General features: G+C 31.0%; 1 protein-coding gene across 2 annotated transcripts in view; it reads left to right on the top strand.

Annotated features, from left to right (window-relative positions):
* Positions 1–23620, top strand: part of LOC148285121 (uncharacterized) — a 176126-nt gene that overhangs the window by 67230 nt on the left and 85276 nt on the right. Inside the window, exon 2 of one of the 2 annotated variants that reach the window (XM_088230013.1) lies at positions 7127–7188. The exons of the other annotated variant lie outside the window; for it this stretch is intronic. The gene's annotated coding sequence lies outside the window, so the exon portion shown is untranslated. The remainder of the gene's footprint in view (positions 1–7126; positions 7189–23620) is intronic. 2 annotated transcript variants of the gene reach the window in all.

Raw genomic sequence — 23620 nt, 5'->3', positions numbered from 1 at the left:
AAAGAATGTGGTAAAAAAACAAAATAATTTTAAAATGGTATGCAAATATACTTATATTTAAGTTAGTAGTAAATATTATTATAAAGCTATCTAGGACTATCATATTATAAATTGTAAAGGATCTTTACCGACAAGCCATATTTCATTGGCTTGGTGAGTCCTGTAAAAAACGAAAAAGTTTAAAAATGTTTTAAAAATAACTAAAATGTATGTAAATAATAAAAAAATAAAAAATAGAGAATAATTTAAAGTCATCAATAATGCACTTAGATAACGGTTAAAATGATATTAAAAAATAAAACGAAACTACAAAATATATAAAGCGGAAATAATAAGTATAAGAATACATGGAAAGAAAAAAGAAATCACATTATTTTGAAACATGCCCTAAACACATATTGATATATTTATTAATTCGTGAGCAACTCACCTCCATTAGCCATGTCTTAATAGCAATTTTATAGTGAGAGTACTTACTATTGACATTCGTTGAGAAAGGTGGTTTAGTGTTCGGTTCACGGAGAGATCACAATGGTGAAATATTTATTATAATTATTTATTTATAAATTTATTGCAAAAAAATAATAAACATACTTAATAACAGGGAATCTATATAAAATCAATTAATGTAAAATGAAAATGGAATGTTCTCTGTTTATGATAGTCTCCATCTAATATGGCACACAGCCTGTTCTAAGATGGAGAGTTTCTATCTTTAGAGCATTATTAGTCCTATACTAATAAAACAATAACATAATAAAGAAAAACCAAAACCACTAAATTATAAATGCCTAGCTAATCAAATGTAAGAAATTAAATATCGTTATTATACAAATATAAAGTACATATATGTGCCAGGAATACATGTTACTTAAACTTAAATTATATAGTATAATGTTTAATAAAACAAATATAAAGCAATGAAATACATAAAAATAAAATATTATGTGTTCCAATTATATAAAGTACCTACGTTTTTTTATTTACATATATTTTTCGAAAAAATCTCTCGCTACACTATTTATATGTGCAGTTATTTTTATTTTAAAACTTGTTTTACATTTTGAGTCTTTTATATTTGGCAATAAATCATTAGATATTTTTGGAGCAATTGCACTGTATTGCTTTTTACCAAAGGCGGTTGATACAAATGGGACAATACAGTTTGTATAAATATATAATATATTTAATATGATTGTTTTTTTCTTCTGTCCTTTCCCATCAAAGGGATGTGTATTGCCTTTCTAACCCTTGGTGTTACTATAATTGTCAAATATAGTACTAACAATCCTTTCACTGTGACATGATTAAATTGGGGTATTTAATAATATTGAGACATACAGAGTTAATTGCATGATTCTGGAATTAATATTTTGGGGACTTGCGTAAAGGGCGTCGGAGTTAAGTATTTTTTTCAAAGTTATGATAATAATAACATAAATATATAAATTATAATGGAAATGGATTTTTGTAACTGAATTAAATACAACTAAACATACTTTTTGCAACTATTCGTTTATTTGTAATATGGTCATGAAGGAGAATAACAATATCTGACAAGCCTTTTTATTCAATTGGCCAACCTCACCGTAAAATGGGCAATGAAAGCAGTACAGCTAAATTTGATTCAAGTCACGGTTGATGAGGTTGTCATTTTAAAAAGAGACTCGTATATTGACGAAAAAAATATTGATAAACATAGAAATTTGACCGATGTCAACCTGGCAGTATTTTTTAGTACTCGTAAAATATTTAACCTAATTTTTATTTAGGGAATAACAAAATAATCCCTTATATTTTGTGAGGGCCAATGTTTATTTAGGATGCAGACTCAAACATTCTAGGAACATATTCGCGAAATTTGAGTGAGAAACATGAACAATGCACGAAAACGTGTTCGGAATGCCATAACATCCCAAATGCCAAGTTTGTTTTGCAAAGAAACAAGTGATATGGCAAATAAATGGTCTGAATGTTAATATTGAAATATTATATTGAATCACGTTTCGTGAATAAGAACAGTTACTTGCGGGAACACCGAATTATTTTTTATTGATAATTTTATTTTACGCGAAATTTAAGTTCGATGAAAAATCGTCATTTCAGAAAAGATTCACTTAATCAACTCTAAAAAAGTCAGATGCACTAAACACCTTCATCATTTTTTTAAACTCTATTTTTATATTTGTTTAAACTATTTTTCCCAAAACATAAAATATTTTCATAACCAGTGCATGTGAGGGTTGCTTATTAAAATGCATGTCGTACTGGTTTTATATTTTTGTGCAACTACTATGGTGAAGGTGTACTGTGGGTTTTGCATGTTGGTTTAAATGGTGTCGTGATTAAGAAACGGGTACGTCTCGAAACTGGTAGACATAGAAAAGTCGGTTGGTGGTTATATACAAATATTTCATTACATTAAGAAATCTTGAATATTGTTTTATCTCCAATCCGTTTTACGTATGCTGAGATCTAAATTATTCACCACAAAAGAGGAATAATTTATATATCCTTAGGAATAAACTGTATTTTATTACCTACCTTTGAACAGGTAATCTACTTGTAGGTACATACCTCTCAAAATACCTTGCGAACTAACGGTACACACCGAGTCTATTGTATACATAATACGAAACGGATTTATAAATTCTACTAGACATGGCTAATAAATTTCAATGGTTAGTAATTAAAAAACTTTAAAACAATTAGATATGTGTATCTCCGAACCAACGATCCTCGATAAGATTAAGATAATTTACAAAAAACACTGCGAAATTCAAAGTTGATTTTAATTTGACTTAGTATCTAAAAAATTCAGAAATGCATAAATGATATTTAGGATAAAATAAAGGCATATCAACATCAATAATTAAACGTAGTTTTATATATCTGAAGCTTGTTTCCAAACACTAATTGGTCTATGTTTACCATAAATACATATGCGTTTATGATAATATTAATCGATATAATTATATTAACATATTACAAAAGATATGGAGAACACCTTAAAGAAGGGAATATAGGAGTCAGGGCTTATGACCTGTCATTGGCTAGGTTAAGTGGCCACTTTACTCACTGTAACATTCACCATTCTGCCTATTTTCGAACATCTCTATTCCTTCAATTCTTTAATCTGTTGATGTTTGTGAAGCTAAAGAGCTGAAAACCTTGAGATTTATATGATTGAATTAATTTACCTGCATACTAGGCAACGCCTAAACATATTTTTTAATTTTTATTATTCCTCTTGCATCAGGTGGATTTATCAACAATGTTTTGAGTTTGTCCAAATTTTTGAAGACAAAAATTAGATTAAAGTTATTGTTAACATATTTTTTTAGAGATTCAGAACAATGATTTTGAATTAATTTACAGTTTACTTGTTCACTTACTTTTATGGTTTTTTGGGCTGTGCACGTGTTAAGCTTGAATAATTAACACAGGGAAAATGGAGTAAATTAATATAAATAATTGTATATTATAGGTACAATATGAATGTTGAGAATAATGAACCCAAAAAATTAAATAAATAAAAATAAAATTTATTTATTCATCGTCACCAACATAAATCTAGAAAACAAAATAGCAAATTCAAATTGGTAGAAGAAAACAATAAATTTATCAAAATATTATAAAATAAATTATACATAGTTACATACGTAGTCAAATATAAAATAATAACAGCATAATATTAAAATTAAGAAAAAATGAGACAAATAATTTCAATAATAATTAAGATATTATAAACTATGAATTTCAAATTAAAGGATCAATAAAGTAACGAAAGTTTATACGATACTCAACAATAAAACAAAATATAAAAAAACGAAATAAAGAAGGAAGCAATTAAGATCGGGTTGTGGTCCCGTGGCTAGTGTTGCAGACTCACGGATCAGAGGTCCGAGGTTCGAAACCCACTCTACCCCAACTTGATTTCCATTTTCTAATAGTGAGTTATTTACAACTCGTTGAAAGTGGCCCCAAAATCGAAAGATTTGGGTGAATAATAAGAACGCAAATATTTCCTTTTTATAATAAAAACAAATAAAAATACAATAAATTATTGAATTTAATGAATTAATGAGTTGACATAATATAGAAAACTTGAAGAAATTCTACTACCTCCTCTAGGTCTCTTCCGATATATTAGGTATTAGTATGTTAAAAATTGTTGTTACAATTCCATTAAGACTATATTGATATATAAATATTGATACTGACACATTTTATGTGTCAATAAAACTATCATAAGAAAGCCGAATACATAAGTATAATAAAATCTTTCGCAATGGATCGTATAAATTAGTGTCGCAAGTCATTGAAATGGATCTTCAATAGAACGGAAACGCAAATAAACAAATGATTTATCCAATTTCAACAAGGTTCTATCTACGGAAGTATTAGATGTCTGTTTTGATGTCAGCTATAAAGTTTATGGGTTTGTCGCAATAGAAGTGACAAGACAATGTCTCCTGTCCACACGTCTAGTTTACTGGCGGCTTTGTGCGTGTAGCAGCCGATCATTCCATACACCGAGTATTTCGATTGTATGGTAATAAAGAGCTGCCATCTACCGAAAGAAAGTGAAATCATTCCATGTTCGAGCTCCTGATCAAATTATTTTAAGTATTGCAAAAGATTATTGTTTTAAGTGACTTTACGAAGATCGCTAAAAAGGATTTCATCTTTTAAAAATGAAGTGTAAGTGTTCATTAGCTTATTTAGCTAATTTGAATGCACGAAACATTACAAAAAAATAATGAATATGAAAACTCATGAAGAAGCTAAGTTTTTATTGGATTTAGTTCATTTTTGATGATTAGGGATTTTAGCAACAGTCGAACGTCTTTTTCCCAATTCGGTATTGCTCAAAATGATTACTGAAATAATGTTTCAAAATTATAAAACAATTTTGGGCTGAGCTCTAAAAATAATATTTTTTTAATCTCGTGTTAACACATACAAGTAGTTATTACGTATCGATTTATTTAGCACTCAAATTATCATAATCTCAAACCACAACCATCCAACAAAATAAATAAGTACTCTGGTCGTGATCATAAAAAAATGTAAATAGTACGTCGTTAGAGCTTACGAGCCCTAGGGTCAATGATGTTCAAGTTTAGGATCAATCATCGGACAAAAGTTCAAATTGGTATTGATTCAGAAGAATCATCACGAATCTCGAATGAATTCCCCCGGTACCCATTTTAGGCTTCACGGTCAGATGAGCTAGATCGCATGTTGAAATTTTAATTTATAAGATCCTTCCTGTTGAGAGTTTCAATGAGAGAGGAAACAAAATCCGGAACAAGACAAAGGATATACAATGACCGTAAAGGTTGTTGGTCTCAAGCAATTTTGCGCATGCTAGTAACAGTGACGAAGTAGGTTATTCTGATGGTGGACACGAGAGAAGATTGTTTATTGGCCTTAGGGTGTTTTATACCACACACCTTTCGTTATTTCAACATTAATCTTCGTAAAGCGTAAAAGGAATTTCTGCCATGTGATTCAACCAGATGTATTCTTGATATACGCCAACGCATAGAAAGTATGAATGAACTTGCTTATTCACGGTATAATTAATACAAACCCATACATTTATCCCACAAAATACCGTCTATCAAAGTAAATTCTGTATTTATGCGTAAATTAGGATATACACATATATTATACAGTAGTAATTGATAGAGTAAGTGACCTTTATCAAATTGCACACATGTTTTGTACCTCCAAACTCAAAATCTCAATTTTACAATCACAATTTTAATGTTTGTAATTACTAATTTGAGTTTCCCTTAAAATTTAAAACCCTATGAAAATTATATTCAAAACCCCATTTATATATTGATGAGACTTTTGACTGGAGATACTTTTACCGAAGGAGATCAGACCTTTGATGAATGTGTTCGGTTAGATAAGTTTTCGCAAATAATTTATGAATCATTCTGTAAGCTTAGTGTACGATTATTATACTCGCTCTACGTGGGTTATTGACAGTAGCCGATCAGCATAATCTTTACCAAAACGCGAGTTTACTGAACAATTAAAAGTAATGACTTCACTAACGTGGTTTAATTATATTATGACTTGTTACTCGTCCCATCTCATTTCGCCATCTTACCGTGAACTTGTCAGGTGATGTAACACCGAACTTCCCACGCATGCGCAATCCGCAATGGGTGTTACGATAATAATTATTTACGCTACGCTGGCGCCGCTGTAATGTTGTTATTGTTGGAATTCTTCTGCTTTTCCCTCTTGAAATCTGTGGAAGTAAAAGTAGGAGTCGAAGCGAGGACCGGAACGCGGCTAACGATATGAGCTGAATGCATAATGAACTATTAATTCAGAGTTCAAAGGGTTCCCTGAACTTGGAGTAACTGGTTTGCTGATTTCCTAATGGTGATCTTCTTCCGTTTCAGTGGGAGAGTAACAAAAACATCCATTCTTTATCCTTGCTCTCACAGTTCGTTCCTCAAGGCTGCATGTTCCGAAGACAAATTGCACCTTTTTTCTTTTGTATCATGAGCTCAACAGCAATTATTGCAAATGATACTTCGTTCGTAATTTAGTTTTTCTTTATATCTAACGGAGATCCCTTATAAGGAAGTTAACTGTAGCTAAGGATAGAAACAAGATTGATTTGTAACCACGCATCGACTGAAATTATCCAAGAAACTTATTACTGTAGCGTATAATGGGATCAAAGATGGATCCGAATAGTAAAACATGTTTAAAATAACTAATGAATTAGGCTAGGTGTTTTGTTGTATTTCTCGTGCGCATGAAAAAAAATCTACAAAGTAATATTTGGCGAAGAACATTTTTTATAAGATAAACTTAATCAATATTTTTTATCGATTATAATCTATCTGTCGAAGAAGAAGATCTCGGACGACTCATCGTCACGAATCGTCTGATCAGATTTTACACATCCATCGAAGTTTTTTACGCAGTGCTAACAAGAAATTTAACAACGACCTTGATTATATCTTTGAATTCTTCTCGTACACAACTCAAACTTATAACAACTTCTCGAGAAATATTTTAATTCTGTTTACATAAACTACTTCTAAATCTGCTCACAAGATACTTATGATAATTTTTTTTCAGGTAGGCAACCAAAACATATCCTGTTGTTTAGCATAAGCGTAATTATCGGATTCAAGAAATTTGTGGGTAAGTGTTCATTATTTGCATTTAACAAATAAAATATGATTAATCTATTTAAAATCAGATATGCCAAGAATTTTATTCTGAGGATTTCTTGAAAGCATTCTAAATATTATTGTACCTCTTTATCAATAGTAATAAATAATTAATTTTAATTTTATAAGCCCATTTAATATTTATACATTATAATTTCCGTATTACAAGTGTTTCAAACACTTGTTTGAAGAAGCTAATAATTTATTAACAAACTTGAGCTTATATTGACGCAATGAACCTGGAACTAAATAAATTTCAACAAATATCCATTCAACTTTTACTAAGCAAAAACTGACTCGGTGTATTGACAATTGTTTTGGGAATGAACATATTTTTTTGCAAACCTCAATATTTATTTCGAATTTTTCTTTTACTTTTGTGTTGAAGAAACTCTCAAATTACGAGTTTTTTCAAGGAGGGTAAAAATCACAAAATCCAATTATTTTTTATATTTTTGCTTGAGTGCGCAGCACTCAAATAAAACATGTGCTCGTGTGTCCCATGATATGACCTATTTTCAAAGGACCCTCAGATAGAAAAAAAGCATCAACGTTTCTACAAAAAAACTTTTTTTCATCAACGAGAAATGAACTTTAGTGGATGATTTTCAATATGAGATGAGCTGACACTCAAAACGGCCCAATCCCATGTACTTGCATCGACTCACAAGAAGATCCTAGTTAAATGATCGATGTTACGGTCGTATTGAACGAATTTTCAAACAAAACAGTATTTATCTACCCAATAAAATTGAATGTAGTTATGCAGAAAGCAGCTAGTTATAGAAAAGCGAAATAGACAAAAGCACGTTTGTGAAAACAGTGACTTAACAAATCTACACAATAGTTGGTATTTTTTTGACTTTGACATAAACAATTAATACATGAGTTTTTTAATATTTAAAACAAGGATCTAACTATGAATTTGACCAGTTTAAGTAATAGTTTCGAAGAAGCGTAAGATTTTTCTAGAGCTGTGGTTGTTTTTTGAAAATTGAGAAATGCAGTTTTTGAGATCAATACTATTTTTAAAAGGTGATGATTTAAGTTTTGTGTTTCAAAGCGGCCTGGCTGTTTTTAGAAGAACAAAAAATTGACTTTACTGCACCCGATAATATCCTTATCTCATTTTTTCAAAATTGTAGACTGGCTGCTTTCTGCATAACTGCGGCCTTTAATATTAATATTTAATTAATTGCATTAAATATGAATTAATAAATAGTTAGATAAATAAGAACTACAAAAATGTTAAGAAGTATTGTACTCGTAAATATTGATCGACTTTAAAATAGATATTATACATATTTATTTCGCTATAGACTGCTGATTAATGTTTCATCTCATTTGCTTTTTGATAATATTTTAGAAGTGCTGTGGTCTTTAGCAAAATAATATTAAGATATGTAAATACAGTAGGTACTAATTCACTAACAAACTGAATATTAAGACACAAAAAACCTAATGCAAATACCATCAAGAAATTTTTAGATAAACGTATTACAACAGAAATGGTAAACATTTTATAGAAGGGAATATGGAAGTCTAGGCATTAACATGGTTTATAACCTTATCTACAAAAAAATGGACAATTAACTTTTGAAGTATTGCGATGATCGTAAAAATTGCCCCTTTGTTTTACTAGATTTGATAAAAATGTTTCATTTTATTATCTGCAAAAACGCCAATATAATACTTTTGACTTATGTTATTAAATCTAATCGCCAAATTTTCTCTTTATTCTCTAATCCGCATAAAAAACCGAACGCTTTTGATTTAACATTTGGAAACAAATACCAGAAATAAGATGACATTGTTCAAAAATGAAACAGTTATTCTGTTCAGATTTATAGTAACATTCAAACTTTTAATTTGAATCAGCTGTGATACTTTTGGAGTATCATGATGCAAGGCTTTTTGCACTGCTATAGTGACGCGAGGAATCATAGGGGTTAAAGTATGAGGAAATAGTGCTTACTGTAATCTGCGCGGGCACCAGCTCCTAGTAGTTGTAAGCCTCCAATACGCACAATGGCATAGCATCCCATTGTCACGCTAAAACGTAACGAAACTTAATTTGTCGTCTACAAAGAGCGAGAAAATTGCTGTGTAGCTGTATGTCAATCCCATTAGTTTTTTGCTCCGATTCTATGGCCGGTCTGGCAACACTTTTTTCGCTGGGAAAAAATTGAAGATTAATTAAGAAATACTTTTGGCGGGAGAGGCGGGTGCTTGACCGCCATTTTCGCTGACTTTCCGCCGCTGTCAATCAGAAATTCGATCTTCCAACGTAACTGCTCTTCCTTTGGACACGGCTGCAAAAGGCAACACCGCTCTGGGCACCACGTCTGTACTCTTTATCATATTTATAATCGATTTTCACCGAGTCATCCGATTGGATAACATAAAAAAGTGTAACAAAACATTTATAAAATATTATTTATCTGATAGATTCCAGACCGTTCTCGGAGATTCGGGGTATTTATATCCTTGTTTTTCACGAGTATCTTAACGGAGGTATTTATCGAGCACAATTTTAAATAAAATCTTTGTTTTTAACTTCAGTCGCATATTGTTATCGTCACAAATTGTGAATTACATTAATGTACATATTATAATCAATTTTTATCCATCAGCAATGGTTTGTTAAACCTTAGTTTTAACATTTTTGAGTTAATTAAAAACAAACCTTTCTAAATCACGTTTGTAAATCGTGACAAACGTATGACTTTAGATTTGCAGAAGAAGAATGATCAAATAAGTTTTGTTTGTGACTTTGTTTATATTACTGAATTTATCAACCATATTGAACCTAGGCAAGTTTGAAATAGGTAATATGTCCTTTTGGCCTTGTTAAAAGCAGTCCAAGTTAAGAATTCGCCCAATAAAACAGGTGGTTAACAGTTTTAAATAAATTTATTAGTTTATTACGACAGTATATTGCTCAGTTACGGGAAGCCATATTGAAATGAACTCGTTCACCGATGTATGGTCAAATACACCAGAGTTAAGTTCTGAACCAACGGTATTAAGTATTGAGTTATCTGCTTGGTGCTGCAGACTTCTGGTCATCTCGTTCTTTTCTGTTCAAGAGGTATTAGACAATGAGACGACAGGTGTAGTTGAGAAAAGCTAAGTTGAGTTTTATAACCACACATTCCAACCAATGTCAGATTAACAATTTAATCGTTATCCGACAGATGCGTCTTATAAAAATCTTACTGTTAAACTTTATGGTCTATTTTTATAATTTGAAAACATCCGCTTATACATTTGCAAAAAATATTTAATCTCAACTTGATAAACGACAAGGCTGTTATGATCATGCTTAATCTCTTATAGAAACTGAAACAAAAAAACAGATTAAGGGTATTTATTGCATAAAAATTAAACTTTAACAGGTTCAGTATTAATTTACTTCGCAGTTTTAAAATGTACAGAGGTTCTTTGTTTCTGGACCCGACTAGCTAGAAAATTTCAGTATTACGCAGAATCTTCTTTTTTACAAGTGTTTTTATCATTGAATTTCGCTTAAACAATTCAAAGAATAATAATAACAACATAAAATGAAAAACAAATATAAATTAGAGAACATACCATTAATAATTAAGAAATGAAATATAAATATAAATATGATTTAGTGAACATACGGATAATAATAAAAATTTAATCATAAATATAAATCAGAAAATATTTTATTTAAAAATTAAAATTGAAACATTTATGTAGATACTAAGAGTAATATAAAAAAAAATAAAATAACAATACACAAAAGAAAAAATATGTACAAATATAAAAAAAAACAAACAAGGAGATATTTGACAATTCAAATAAAAATAAAGAAATTAAAATAGCACGTTTTCATTCTCTTATATAAATGTGTCTAGAATTGATTTGACACTGTTTATATGAAATACATACTTTTTCTGCTGAATTATTTATCGCTAGTTAATTCAGTTCCCCCCCTTTTTTTATTTCCTTTAAAATCAAAAAAAAAATTTACGAGTATTTTCATGCTTCAGTAAATTTAAATTTATTTCATCATTAAAAGTTCAATCACCAATATTTGAACCTATTGGTAATCTCGATTCCTTCAAAAATCGGCAGATAAATTCACCTGGAAAGAATTTAAAATCAGGTGTTTTTCGTGATAAAAAGTACAGTGATATTTGTTGAATTTTAATTCTTAACCAATTTCATTCATTAACATATCGAACTTTAATAAGATCTATAACCTGAAATCTAAAAATACAAATCAGGCTTCTTAGACAAAGTGCGTTATTCAAGATTTAATTAATAAACCAGTTTTTATTAAAAATAGGCTATGTAATTTATTATAAGACGCGCTATGACTTGTTTTGTATTAAGGTATATTACTCGAATTACCTATTTAAATTGTAATCACTCCATTTCGCTATGTCTCTTACAGATTAGGATTATGCAAATTGTTGCAAATTATAATACTTAACCGTAATGTGATACCGCTTTGATATACATACGCCATACTATAATGACCGTTGTTTATATAAATTTGAATTTATTGGGGTGTATATAATTTTGTTTGTATCTAATTGATTAAAATCTAAGCATCTTAAAAACAGGTTTTTGGCGCATAATTAAAGGCCGTTATCACGTGAACTATACATTATTGTTTTGCCTCCGGACTCGACCACTGTCCACGAGTATACAGCAATTTGTACGAAAAAACATTGTTCCGAGACATTGTCACGGAGACGTCCTCGTGTGAACGCACACGGACAGGACCTTATTACAATAGCGATTTGCTCGACATGCGCGTAGCGCTCGCGTATTTTTTTGCCGAAGGTGGAGGGTGAAAAATATTTTTCATTATTTATTTAGTTTTTTAACAATTCCAAAACATCTTGGTATAAAATAAATAATAGTTTTCGTGAGCTCTACATTTAATATTCAAACAATGAGGAAGTTCAGTCGTTTTTTAAAATGATTTATTTGACAATTAAACAAAATTGCGTATCGTGTTATCGGCGTTATGATTTTTCAAAGTTGTTTATTTTTTAAATTACTTCGCGTGTGACAAATCAAGTTCTCTTCCGCTTCTTCTCGATGAGTTCTGCTGATTCGTCAGTTGACCTACCGTAAACCGGAAATCAATCACAACTCTCTAATCGTTGGTTGATTCGGAAGAACCAGTGGCATCATGCAAAGTAGTGCGTTTTCATTAAAATATTTTTTATTATTTTTTTCATGCATTTTCAAAAAACTTCGCCGAACAATTGATGCTCCAATTTTTACCTCGCCCAAGAATACATTTTTTATATCCGATTTCCCGTAGGGCTGAAGTTCCTCATTCGTCAAACTTTATATTCGAAGAATTCTAATTATTTCTAGGCATTTACCGTTCCATTAAGCGGTTCGACCTTGATTGGTATTTATGGCGTAGTAATAATTGTGAGATGTAATTTTCATATACTCATTTTACATTCATCTTTCTGCCTTTCTATGTACTATATAACGGATGTTTAAATAATAATCTTCGACCTAAATATTCACATCAGTTTATGAGCCTATACATCTACTGAAGATAAACTCATTTGGTAACAAAAAACACATTCTTACATCTTTTTATAACACCTTTTCGACAAGTCGATGCTTTAATTTCGGCAATTAAAATCTGTCTATATTTGGAGCTGTAAATTTGAGGTTAGACATAATAAATTAGTCAAAATGTAGGTAATCAACTTTACAAAACTATACTACGGTTATCCACTCGTAGTATAGTGCTCTAAAGGCATTCTACTATAATGGTGCTATATAAAATAATAATTATAGTAATAACATAATGATTTTGTGTATATTTTGGCTGTGGTCCGGTAAAACGCATGAAAAATGAGGAAATCATACGATTTTGCCATTTTAAAATGATTTTTTTTTTAAAACAGCGCAATAATAAAAAATACATAGGTACATAAATTAGAAAAAAATAAAAATAAATGTAAAATCTACTTGAAAGTTTTACATAACTAAAATATAATTACTTTTCGACCGGAAGATTACGCCATTTCAAATTTAAACTAAACTTTAAGGCCACGATACTCATATAAAAACTAGTAATGAACTGAAAAATTTACAAATTATTTAAAGATAAACAGGGGAACCAAAATCTTATTTTTTTGTTTTTGAAAAGAAATACAAGCATTTTGAATCACAAAAAAATTGTAACATTTTTCTTTATTTCTACGTAAAATTATGCCTTTGGTAATACTTAAAAAAAAATAGTTAATTAAATATTTTAGTTACAACCTTTTTTTATTGAAATCTTTTTGAAAATTTGGGTCTCCTCGCAATCACTACAATGCCTACGTTTCCGCTTAGACACTAAACAAATCGTTTTGGAAAATATAAAAAAATCAAAGATTTAACCATTCACCGGTAATTAATGTTTTTATCTTAATCAATATTTGTTTAAAATAGCTATTTTAATGTTAAAAAAACGTTTCATTAATATGTTACCAGTACTAAATGCCCTAATGATTTTGCCAGTTACCCTTCTCTTTCGTCCACAAGTGCATTTTTTCCGTATATGTAGTAAAACGATAAACAAATGTTACGTGTATGCGGAAGGGAGCGACATACTGAATAAAACTCACAGTAGAGAGAAATAAATAGTCGGTACTTTTTACTGTACTACGTGTTTTGCTTGCCAAAGTCAAAATGATATGACGTGATGACACTCTCATCCCCCGGTGGCCATTCTCTTTCCTTAAGGAACGACTTTTTAGCTCGGATTTGTATGGAGTGTCATATGTATATATTATATCTCAATGCACTCAACAGAGGCTTCGGAATTTTCGTTTTATTTGGTAGGAAATAGTGTTATATGCGCAGCGGTCAGCAAATGTGAAACAGCGTAGAAAGGAGGGACATGCAGCTTTGAATTCACAGTAAACTGGCATAGACAGCCTATTTACTCTACTATGCGTTTTTCACGGCAATATTGATGCGGCATGACGTGACAACGCTCATTCTTAGAACATAATTTGAACCTATCGTTTTATGAAGCATCATCTCTATTTAATTAGACCTCAGTGTCTTTTGACAAAGAATTAAAGAAGAGAGCATTGAAGAAATTAAGCGCAGTTTACATTAGCGTGCAGAAATATGTCAAACATTGTTCCAAAGTCTTCAAACACGAATGCCGCGAAAATTTGAAAAAAAATAACACGTGTTCATTAGCGTTAGGCGCCATTGTTCATGAAAAAATTTAGCCGGGTAAATTTCGGTACCTACACATACGGTTCGAGTCAAATATTTTTGGGGTCGAATTACCAAAAGTTACCGCTCTTTTGGGCGAGCCGCGGCTGTTTCCAACACTCCCTTTCAATTTTAAAAACATATTTCGCATTCGTCAAATAAATATGTTATACACGGACCCTAACCGATTTACGCCAATATCAAGTTGCATTCAATGAAATGTACCCTTGTTTTTTTCTAGTCTAGACGCTAATTCGTTTAAATGCTGCTAAAATGGCGGCCTTTGACCTGAGGTCATTAACGCATCCGGTTTTTTATTCAAAAATAATTTTCAATTTAAAATATTTTGAAAGAGGTATTGAAATGCACATTAATAAAAAAGTTAATAGTTCAACGAGATGTGATATAATACTTATCTATGTGAAGTTAATGTCGTAGGTTCCTACTTTAAAAAGCATGTTGTGATTCGTATTTGTTTTATTTAATGCACAAATATTAAATGTATCGCTAACAAATTTTTAAAATATATATATATCCAGTCTGACGATGTCGGTCACGACGAAACCCGGTCACTGGTAAAAAAATTATAAAATTAAATAAAAGTGGAATAAAACTATAAAGTATTTTTATTATTATAATATTTATATCCGTCTCGTGGTATAGTGGTTAAGGCGTTTGTCTACCATACAATAGATCTACCATACAATAGGTCTACCATTCAATTCAACATTTCATTTTATTTTATTTATTCTAGTTAACGTATAATGAACAGTACATAATACATTGGATTAATAATAACATTTTTTTAACTTTGTATATCTACAGTTCATTCGTTATAGTATCTATATGAAACTAACAAATAAGTATTTAAAAAATCCGTTATTTCTTGAAATGGATAACCTTTATTCAACGAGGAAGATCAGTGGTCCTAAATAGACTATAAAACCAAGCTATTATTTTATTATTTTAAAATTTATTTTTATAAAATGACTTTGCGTGTGACGTCTCAAGTTCTCTTTCCCCTCTCCTCGATAAGTTTTGCTGATGCGTCAGTTGACTTACCGTTAACCGGAAACCTATCACAACGCTCTTATCTATGATTGATTCGAAAGAACTAGTGACGTCACGCGTCACGCAAAGTAGGTAGTTCGTGCTTATTAAAAAAAAAATATTTCATACATTTTTAAGAAATTTTCAATTTAATGCTTTAATTTTTACCGTGCCTAAGAATATTTTTTTCTATCTGATTTCCCGTAGGGCTGAACTTCCTTATTTTAGCATTATTATCAAGGTATCTAAATTTTAATCAGTTGTATTCCCAATAGGTAAACCAAACACATTAAGAAATTCTTTTTTACCATTAAATAAACTCATCGGTACTTCATTTAATAAAAAGTGACCCAAATGTATTTGTTTTGATTCGCTCATGAAAAATAGTATGTCACATCTATCTTTATTAATTAGCAAGAAGCTGTTAATCCTTAAAACCAAGATGTACTAAAATAACATCACAATTAAATAACAAAAAACTCAAACAAACCTGTCAAGTAAACACAAATTTGCTCTGATATTCAGTGACCAAATAAATTCAAATTTAACCGCGTATAACTCAAAATTTTCTGTACACACGATGATGTATGGAGTTCTTAGTCAATAAAGTGGAACGTAATGTACATCTTTGCGATTCTCATAAGAACGCACTAACCTATGTAGGTTAATAGTTAATATTATCACATATACCGTATCTAACATTAACTGTATCCCTTGTTAAATCTAAATTAAACAAAACGAAGCAAAACCAGTTTTTTTTGTATTTTCACCGACGATTATTTGTCATTTTTCAAAGTAATGATAAGTACACATCTTTGCGTGTGACACAAATATTTTATACGCGCGTTCGCAGACCGAATTTAACGTTTTGTCAAATCAAACAACAATTAGGAAATAACTGTTTTGTCGGACACAAAATCGTTTCTCATCACTTCAAAGGAAGTTATTAAATATCACTTCGGAGAAATTGTTCCTACATATTTGGAGATCGGCGCATTCCCAGAACAACATCAGCAGTTACAAAAAAATCGTTCGACCGGCCCATTTTGATATGTTTATTTTCACAGTTACTCGCGAAATGACTTTTTTCGGTGACACATATTATCTGAAACTAGTTTTTTATGCAATAAAAACACATACTAATGATTTTTTTAACTTGAAGTTTTTAACGAATCCAACTGTAGAATAAACGATACAGATATTTAAATAAAAGTTATACATTAAAAATACTTGGTATACTTTTACTTATTTATTTGAAAAATTAGCGCTTTCACCCTCTTATTTCAGACTGATAAATGTTATACAGTGCTAAATAATATATTGAGGGTAGGTACATTAAAAAAATAAGTCAAAAGCAATACAATATGTTAAATATTTCTAGTCTACAAAAACGTAGAACTAATATTGACTACATATATATGTTCGGCATACTAAATGGTATAATCGATGTTCCATCATTACTGGGACAAGTAAAATTCAATATTCCGACTCGTAGATTGAGAAACAATGAAGTACTGTTCATCGATCAGCATAGAACAAACTATGGCCTAAATTCTCCAATGACCCGCCTTTGTCGTATTGTTAACTCAAGACAGGATCTGGACTTTTTTGGTTTAAGTTTACAACGATTTAAACGAGCACTAAATAAATAGTCCAGATCTTGTCTCGATGTCCCTTATGTTTGTCAATGCTTCTTTCTTTTTTCTTTAAATGTTTTAAACTACTCTTTTATTGTAATATTTAAACCTTATAAATTGTATACATGGACAATGTCCGTTAATACATAAATAAATAAATAATAAATAAATAGATGAATACTTGTCGATAAATGGAAAAATATGTTTTGAGGACGTCCAAATGTTTTTAGACATTGATGTTGTGAAAAAAATGATATAATAATACATTTCTAGGCAAATAAAACATCCAACATTACTCTTACAAAATTCAATCGCCGAATCGTAACTACTTCGCCAATGTGGATGTAATTACTCGGCTGTGGATGGGAAAAAATCTTATTAGATCTGATTGGTTTCGTGTCAGTATCCAGACATATTGTCTGTTACAATGACCGCTAGAACCGTTAGTTTGGCGTTCTATCTCCGGGGGTACCATCGCGGAAATGGAACACACGTCTCTCGACTCGACTCGATCGAGTGCAGAGGGAACAGCTTGGTTCTCAGCGCGACGTAATAACTGGTCATTGTAAAAATGTAATAACAATAAAATTGCATAGAGTACATTACTATTCATTCCTACCAATATTTTATTTATTTATATATCTACATAGCTATCAATATACAAGAAAATGTTACAAAAAATATAAACTTTATAGCACCTATTACGTACACAACACAATGTACAGTACAAATTTATAACAAGAACAAGATGTAGTGAAAATAGTTACAGATTATATTACTACGATGATATTGTACCTGCAAACATTGATTTGATAGTATATGTATTAATAACATTTATAATTATTTTTGCAATCAAAAAGAGCAGATTTGTTTTTTTTATAATACGAGAAATGTAGTTTGAAAGATTATTAGTGATTAAAAATAAATTCTCGGTAATTAAAAACATTATGTACCTAATTTAGTAAGTTTCGGTAATTAACCCGAAATGTCAGAAATAAAATACTAACTCAAAAATTAAACATTGCTTTTGACGAAGAACAGTTTTTTTTTTTTTTTAAATTTTGTTTTAAATGCTGAAATATTATTTGACATCATAGTTCAGTGCACTAGTAACAAAATACGAATAATTATTGATAGGTTAGGCCAAGTGTGGAATGTTCCGGATCAGAAATCCAAAGTTCGAACCCCATTTTACAACTTACTTTCCTTTTTCTAACACGGTTTTTTCCAAATAAATAACAACTGAAAACGACCGTAATATTTAATTAAATTACTAATTTATTTTTTTTGAGTCTTGAAAATCTGCGATGACAAGTGTGTTTTGGAAATATCTCGGCATATAAATAAACAAAGAATCTTTTTTTTATTTTCATAAAGTTTTAATATAAAACATTTAAGTGTGCGTATTTATACCAGCAAAAATTGTATGTTTATTTGGATTACCAATAGGTACAAATGCTCTTGTTCGTGCAAAGAAATTCGGCTTACATAAACTTTTTCACCATTTTCAGAATTTTCTGTCTCTTTAGTAAGATTTTCTCTTAAAACTGAATAATAATAATAAATTAGAAGCATTTTTATCCACAGGAACGTTTTACAGAGTAATAACTTCATGGCAGTAATTGCTTTACTAGCTTGATAGTAAACCGGGAGACCCGAGTCCGATCGGCCGAATCTGACCCGTAGCCACCCCTCCAACAGCTCATACAGAGCAACCCTTGCACATTTATAAAAAATACATTTTATTTGTTTTCTATGTATTTAATGAAATCAACTTAGTCCTAAAAAAAATACGTTTTTTTTTCTATAAGCTGATTTCTGGAAGTATATATAATCCAAATACTGAAAGAGATCAGTTTGTATGTTCCTAATAATTATACTAGAGCTAAATCTCATCCTCATCTTACGCGCCTAGAAGCCGTGAAAATGCAATCCAGCATTTATCATTAATCGGGCAATTTGTTTACCTAATACGACTTCTGCAGATAATTTAGATCTATGTTTCTGTACATATCGGCAGTTAAGCAGCTATCTGATTTATATTTATGAACTTCTAACTTATATTTTCAGTCTGCATTACCTGATGGGTTAAACAGCCCGTAATAAACAAATAAACATTAGTTTATTAAAACATGTATTAATTGAGAGATTCATCATCATCATTCCACGTTCGCTCCCTAGTTGGAGCATATGGTGTCCACAGAGAGCCTCCATGCATCTCAATCAGCTGCCACTTCCTGCGCGTCCTCCCAAGTCAGGTTTGCGTCCCGTAGTTCTGACATAAACTGCCGCCGAACGATCAGCAGCGGACGTCCGGGATGTCGAGAACCCGATGCCTTGTAAAGTAGGCAAGCGTGGTTAAGGCTCTCAGGAGGTATCCGCAGTATATGACCCAGCCAACCGTATCACCTTCGCTTGATGACAGTATTCACGTCAGCAGAGTTTGCTGCATCCGTTCTCTTATTGATGAAGCAATTACTAGTTGTAAATATTTTAATACCCGAATAAAAACATTACAAATTGTAACAAGAAAATCGTCAAATGGTTAGCTCTAGTGAGTAATAAAATGATGGAAGTAGATCTTAGCACAGTCGATTGATCAAACCACTTGAATTACAATTAAACGATTTTCTGTCACGGTGAATTGAGTGCCGTTAAGCTTTAAGTTTGATATAGAAAACGTGTCCCGTTCGGACAGGAAACTTATATACAAATAGGTTAGTGTTAGCAGTGAGAAAATAAGTCGTATTTACACTCATACATGCGAATAAACATTTTATTCATGACCTCGATTGTAACAAAAACATAACAGTGATAGAAAGAGGCAGTTTAGCACTGCGGAAAACAGAAAGATAGAGACGTACGCGTCCTGACGAAGAGACGCAGATGACTCGAAACCGATAGACGGAGAAAGTCGGTAAGTGCTTCTATAAAACTATTTTACTAATTTAATTCAATAAAATGTTGACAACAAAGTTAATGCTTTAAATAGTAATAAACTTAAAATAAAATAAATATCAAATAACTTTGTTTTTTATTAATATTAGTAAATATTTGTATTGAACCACTTACCGACTCTTTATGTCTACCGGTTTTGAGACGTATTTAGTTGTCATAAAAAGCCGGTAAGTGGTTGAATGCAAATATTCCTTCTTCTTGCGGTGCCTTTTCAGGACCCCCGACGTTGGCGATCGCTACAGCGAAAGCATCTCGGTCCTGCGCTACTCCGAGGCCAAGACAACTGCTTATTTGGATGTACTCGCCATAGTGTTTCTTGCATAAAGATGACCAGTTGTTTCTTGTTGTCTTTTCTGGTGGATTTTTCTGTCGGGGTTACCTTCCCTTAGCTGGTTGGTTTTGGTTCGGAGGCGCCTGAAACTCGCCTTTCATTGTCTCGTTATGTGCTGTGATCACACCGTTATGAGTGTGATCCCATTGCCCGGGGTTCGTGACGTGAACGCCAACAAGTTGGACTAGTCAATAGTGTTACCGGTGGAATGCAACTGGGCGTTCGCAGCATTTAATAGAATCACACCCTCCAGCAAGATGTGACTCTCTGTGACCCTACTGACGGTTCGAGCCCTTCAAAATATATATAAAACAACTTTGTTTTTAGGTTCTTAATTTAATTAATTTTCTACTGACCGGTTTCAAAGCTACACAAGCTTATTTATCAAGGTTTACTTAACTTATGAATTCTACCCTTTATTTTTACCATATACACAAACCATCTGATAAAAATAATCATAATTTTGATACAGACATTTTTAAGCCCCATAATATGTATCAATAATGTAACATTTAGTTATCATTAACATATTACAACAGAGATGAAGAACATTTATGAAAAGGTAATATAGAAGCCTACAAAAATTTGGACAAACTCAAAATATTGTTGATTTAGTTATCAATCTAAATAAAAATAGAATTGAATTCATAACAATGTTTGAGTATGTCCAAAGGCTCGCAGACTAGCTGGATTTCTTCCCTAGGAAGTTATTCATATTTAAATTTATTGCAACAGAGAGGGAAACCATTTTTGAGAAGGGAATATGGAAGAGTTGAGAAAATGTGGATGTTTAAACATGAGAAAAATGGTGAATGTTTCACAGTGTGTAAAGTGGCCACTTGAACCAGCCAATGACAGGTCATAAGCCCTGTAAATGCCTAGACTTCCATATTCCCTTCTCAAAAATGTATTTTTTTCTCTGTTGCAATAAATTTAAATTTGAGTTCATCAGTTAAGTAAACCTTTATAAAGAAGCTTGTGTAGCTTTGAAAAAAAATAAGTGGTTAAAAACAAACATGTTTTATATTCATTTTATGATACGAATATCTACAAAGTAAGTGCTTCAAATTAAAATTTTATAGTAATAAACTTAACTGTTTTTTATTTAAACAAAATAGGACAAGAATATTATTAGATTGTTTTGAGGTTCAGATCTTCTGGGAACATTTTCCCATGCCGAATTGTTTCTGATTCTCTGTAAGAGTATTTGTTAATGGCAATAAACTGTAATATGGCGTAGAGAAGTTTGTTTCGTCATAATTTAATCATAATAAATAGTTAAATGCACCGGTAGACGCTGGGTATAGGTAAGCACTAGTGCATGGAGGAATCCGTTGGAGCGGAAAAAGCGACGCCCTTGGGATATAATGAAATATTTTTTTAGACACCCATTTATCAACTTGTGGGATTTAAAAATGAGAACATTAAAAATGTGTCAATTTTGACGTTTTTTTGGTCCACTTCCATATTTATGGAGTTTGAATAATTTTACCTTTACGAAGCGAAAGACTTTGTATTCATGATTGCTCACCGTGATTGTAGTATCAATGTAGTGCCCCGTGCAACATTAAGTGTGGGTAAAAAAATCATAAATAATTAAACAATTAGCAGCTCCCAACGGAGTCCTGGTGCTGGACAAAATCAAGCAACGGGTCCTTCGTTGGTTTGGACATGTTGAGCGAATGGACAGCGAAAGAACGGCTAAAAAGATTTACAATGCTAATGTTGATGGATCCAATAGATACTTGTGGATATACATGTCAAAAATCGGAGTAATCGGCGGGCGTTCATGAAAAATTGTATCAATGTAGAGGAAGCAAATTCAGAATGATATGGTGTTTTATCCTCATGATTACGGGGAAACGGCATGATCGTTCGTTCGTTTTTGTTTGTATTTAACTAATTGTGGTAAAATCTTGTGATAAGGCATAGGACCAGAAAAAGAGTTTTTATTTTTTATGTAAAATGAGTTACGCAAACTTTGATAGATTTGGTCCATTTCGTGGCATTGTTGTTGGCACGTTTGTTTCTGAAATCAAAAGATTTATTTATTAAAATACAGTTTTTGCAGCTTAATATTTCTAGCATTCACGAAAGTAAAAAAATTGTTTCACCTCTGCAGAGCAGTGCGAAAGTAATAAATAGTCATGTATATTTGTCATATTTTTTTTTTAACAATTTGTTGTTTTTGATAGCATTTACAAATAAATGAAATAACCAAAGTTTGGATTTGCACTAACGAGTATCTAAAATAATATATTTATAATTTAAACTGTTTAAGAAGTGCATTAGTACCTAATTAATATGGTGTAATGTAATTTAGTCATTACATGTTTAATTCAATAGATAAAAACGTAACGGTAAAAAGCGTTAATTTTATGGTAACCACAAATAAACAAGATTATGAAGGAATTTATAATTTTGATATCTTTCAGCGTATCTGTAATACCTGATGCGTAAAAAATATGCAAGTCATTTACCGCATAAAAAGAGAAATATCCAGAAATATATGGTTAAATAAAAGGTTTCGAAAAAAACTATTACCGAATTGCTCAAATGAGGCATTTTAAGGGTTAATCATGGCGAAATTAAAATGGCGATTTTTTTTTTTACAAATTAGATTTTCTATTATAGAAATGAACCAATAAAGAGTATTTATTTTTATACGTTTGGCGATCCACCATTGAAAGAAACGCGTTAAATCCAGTTCATGTTTACAAAAAAATGGACAAAATCAAAATATCGTTAATTAAACTTCCTAATCCATAGAATACAAAAATGGGAAAATATTTTCAGTTATTTAACTTCACAAAAACCGATATTAAAAGGTACATCAAATTACCCGTATCCGCTTTATTTATATTTTTTTAGCTTAAATGAACGGTTTATTACTTTATACACTTTTTTATTTTGTTTATTCATTATCATATCATACACATAAAATTAACTCCAAATATACTGTGGTAAATAATACCTTAGGACGCGGTGATGCAACATAAGGAATATCACAAGCAAAATAAGGAATATTCTAAAGTTTAAACATTTATTAAAAAAACATGGACACTTACTCTTTAATAACTCATTTTTCATAATTTATGATAATTAACATATCATTGAGCCTTTTTACTAAAAATTTATTTAAAATCATAAATACGCCGGTCATCTTACATGCGTGCGTCCCCCATCACCGTCAATAA

The sequence above is a fragment of the Micrasema longulum genome, unplaced genomic scaffold, assembly GCF_059751315.1.
Source record: "Micrasema longulum isolate JH-2025_06_02 unplaced genomic scaffold, ASM5975131v1 h1tg000058l, whole genome shotgun sequence".
NCBI classification, from domain to species: domain Eukaryota; kingdom Metazoa; phylum Arthropoda; class Insecta; order Trichoptera; family Brachycentridae; genus Micrasema; species Micrasema longulum.
This window is presented reverse-complemented; position numbering and strand designations above follow the sequence as displayed.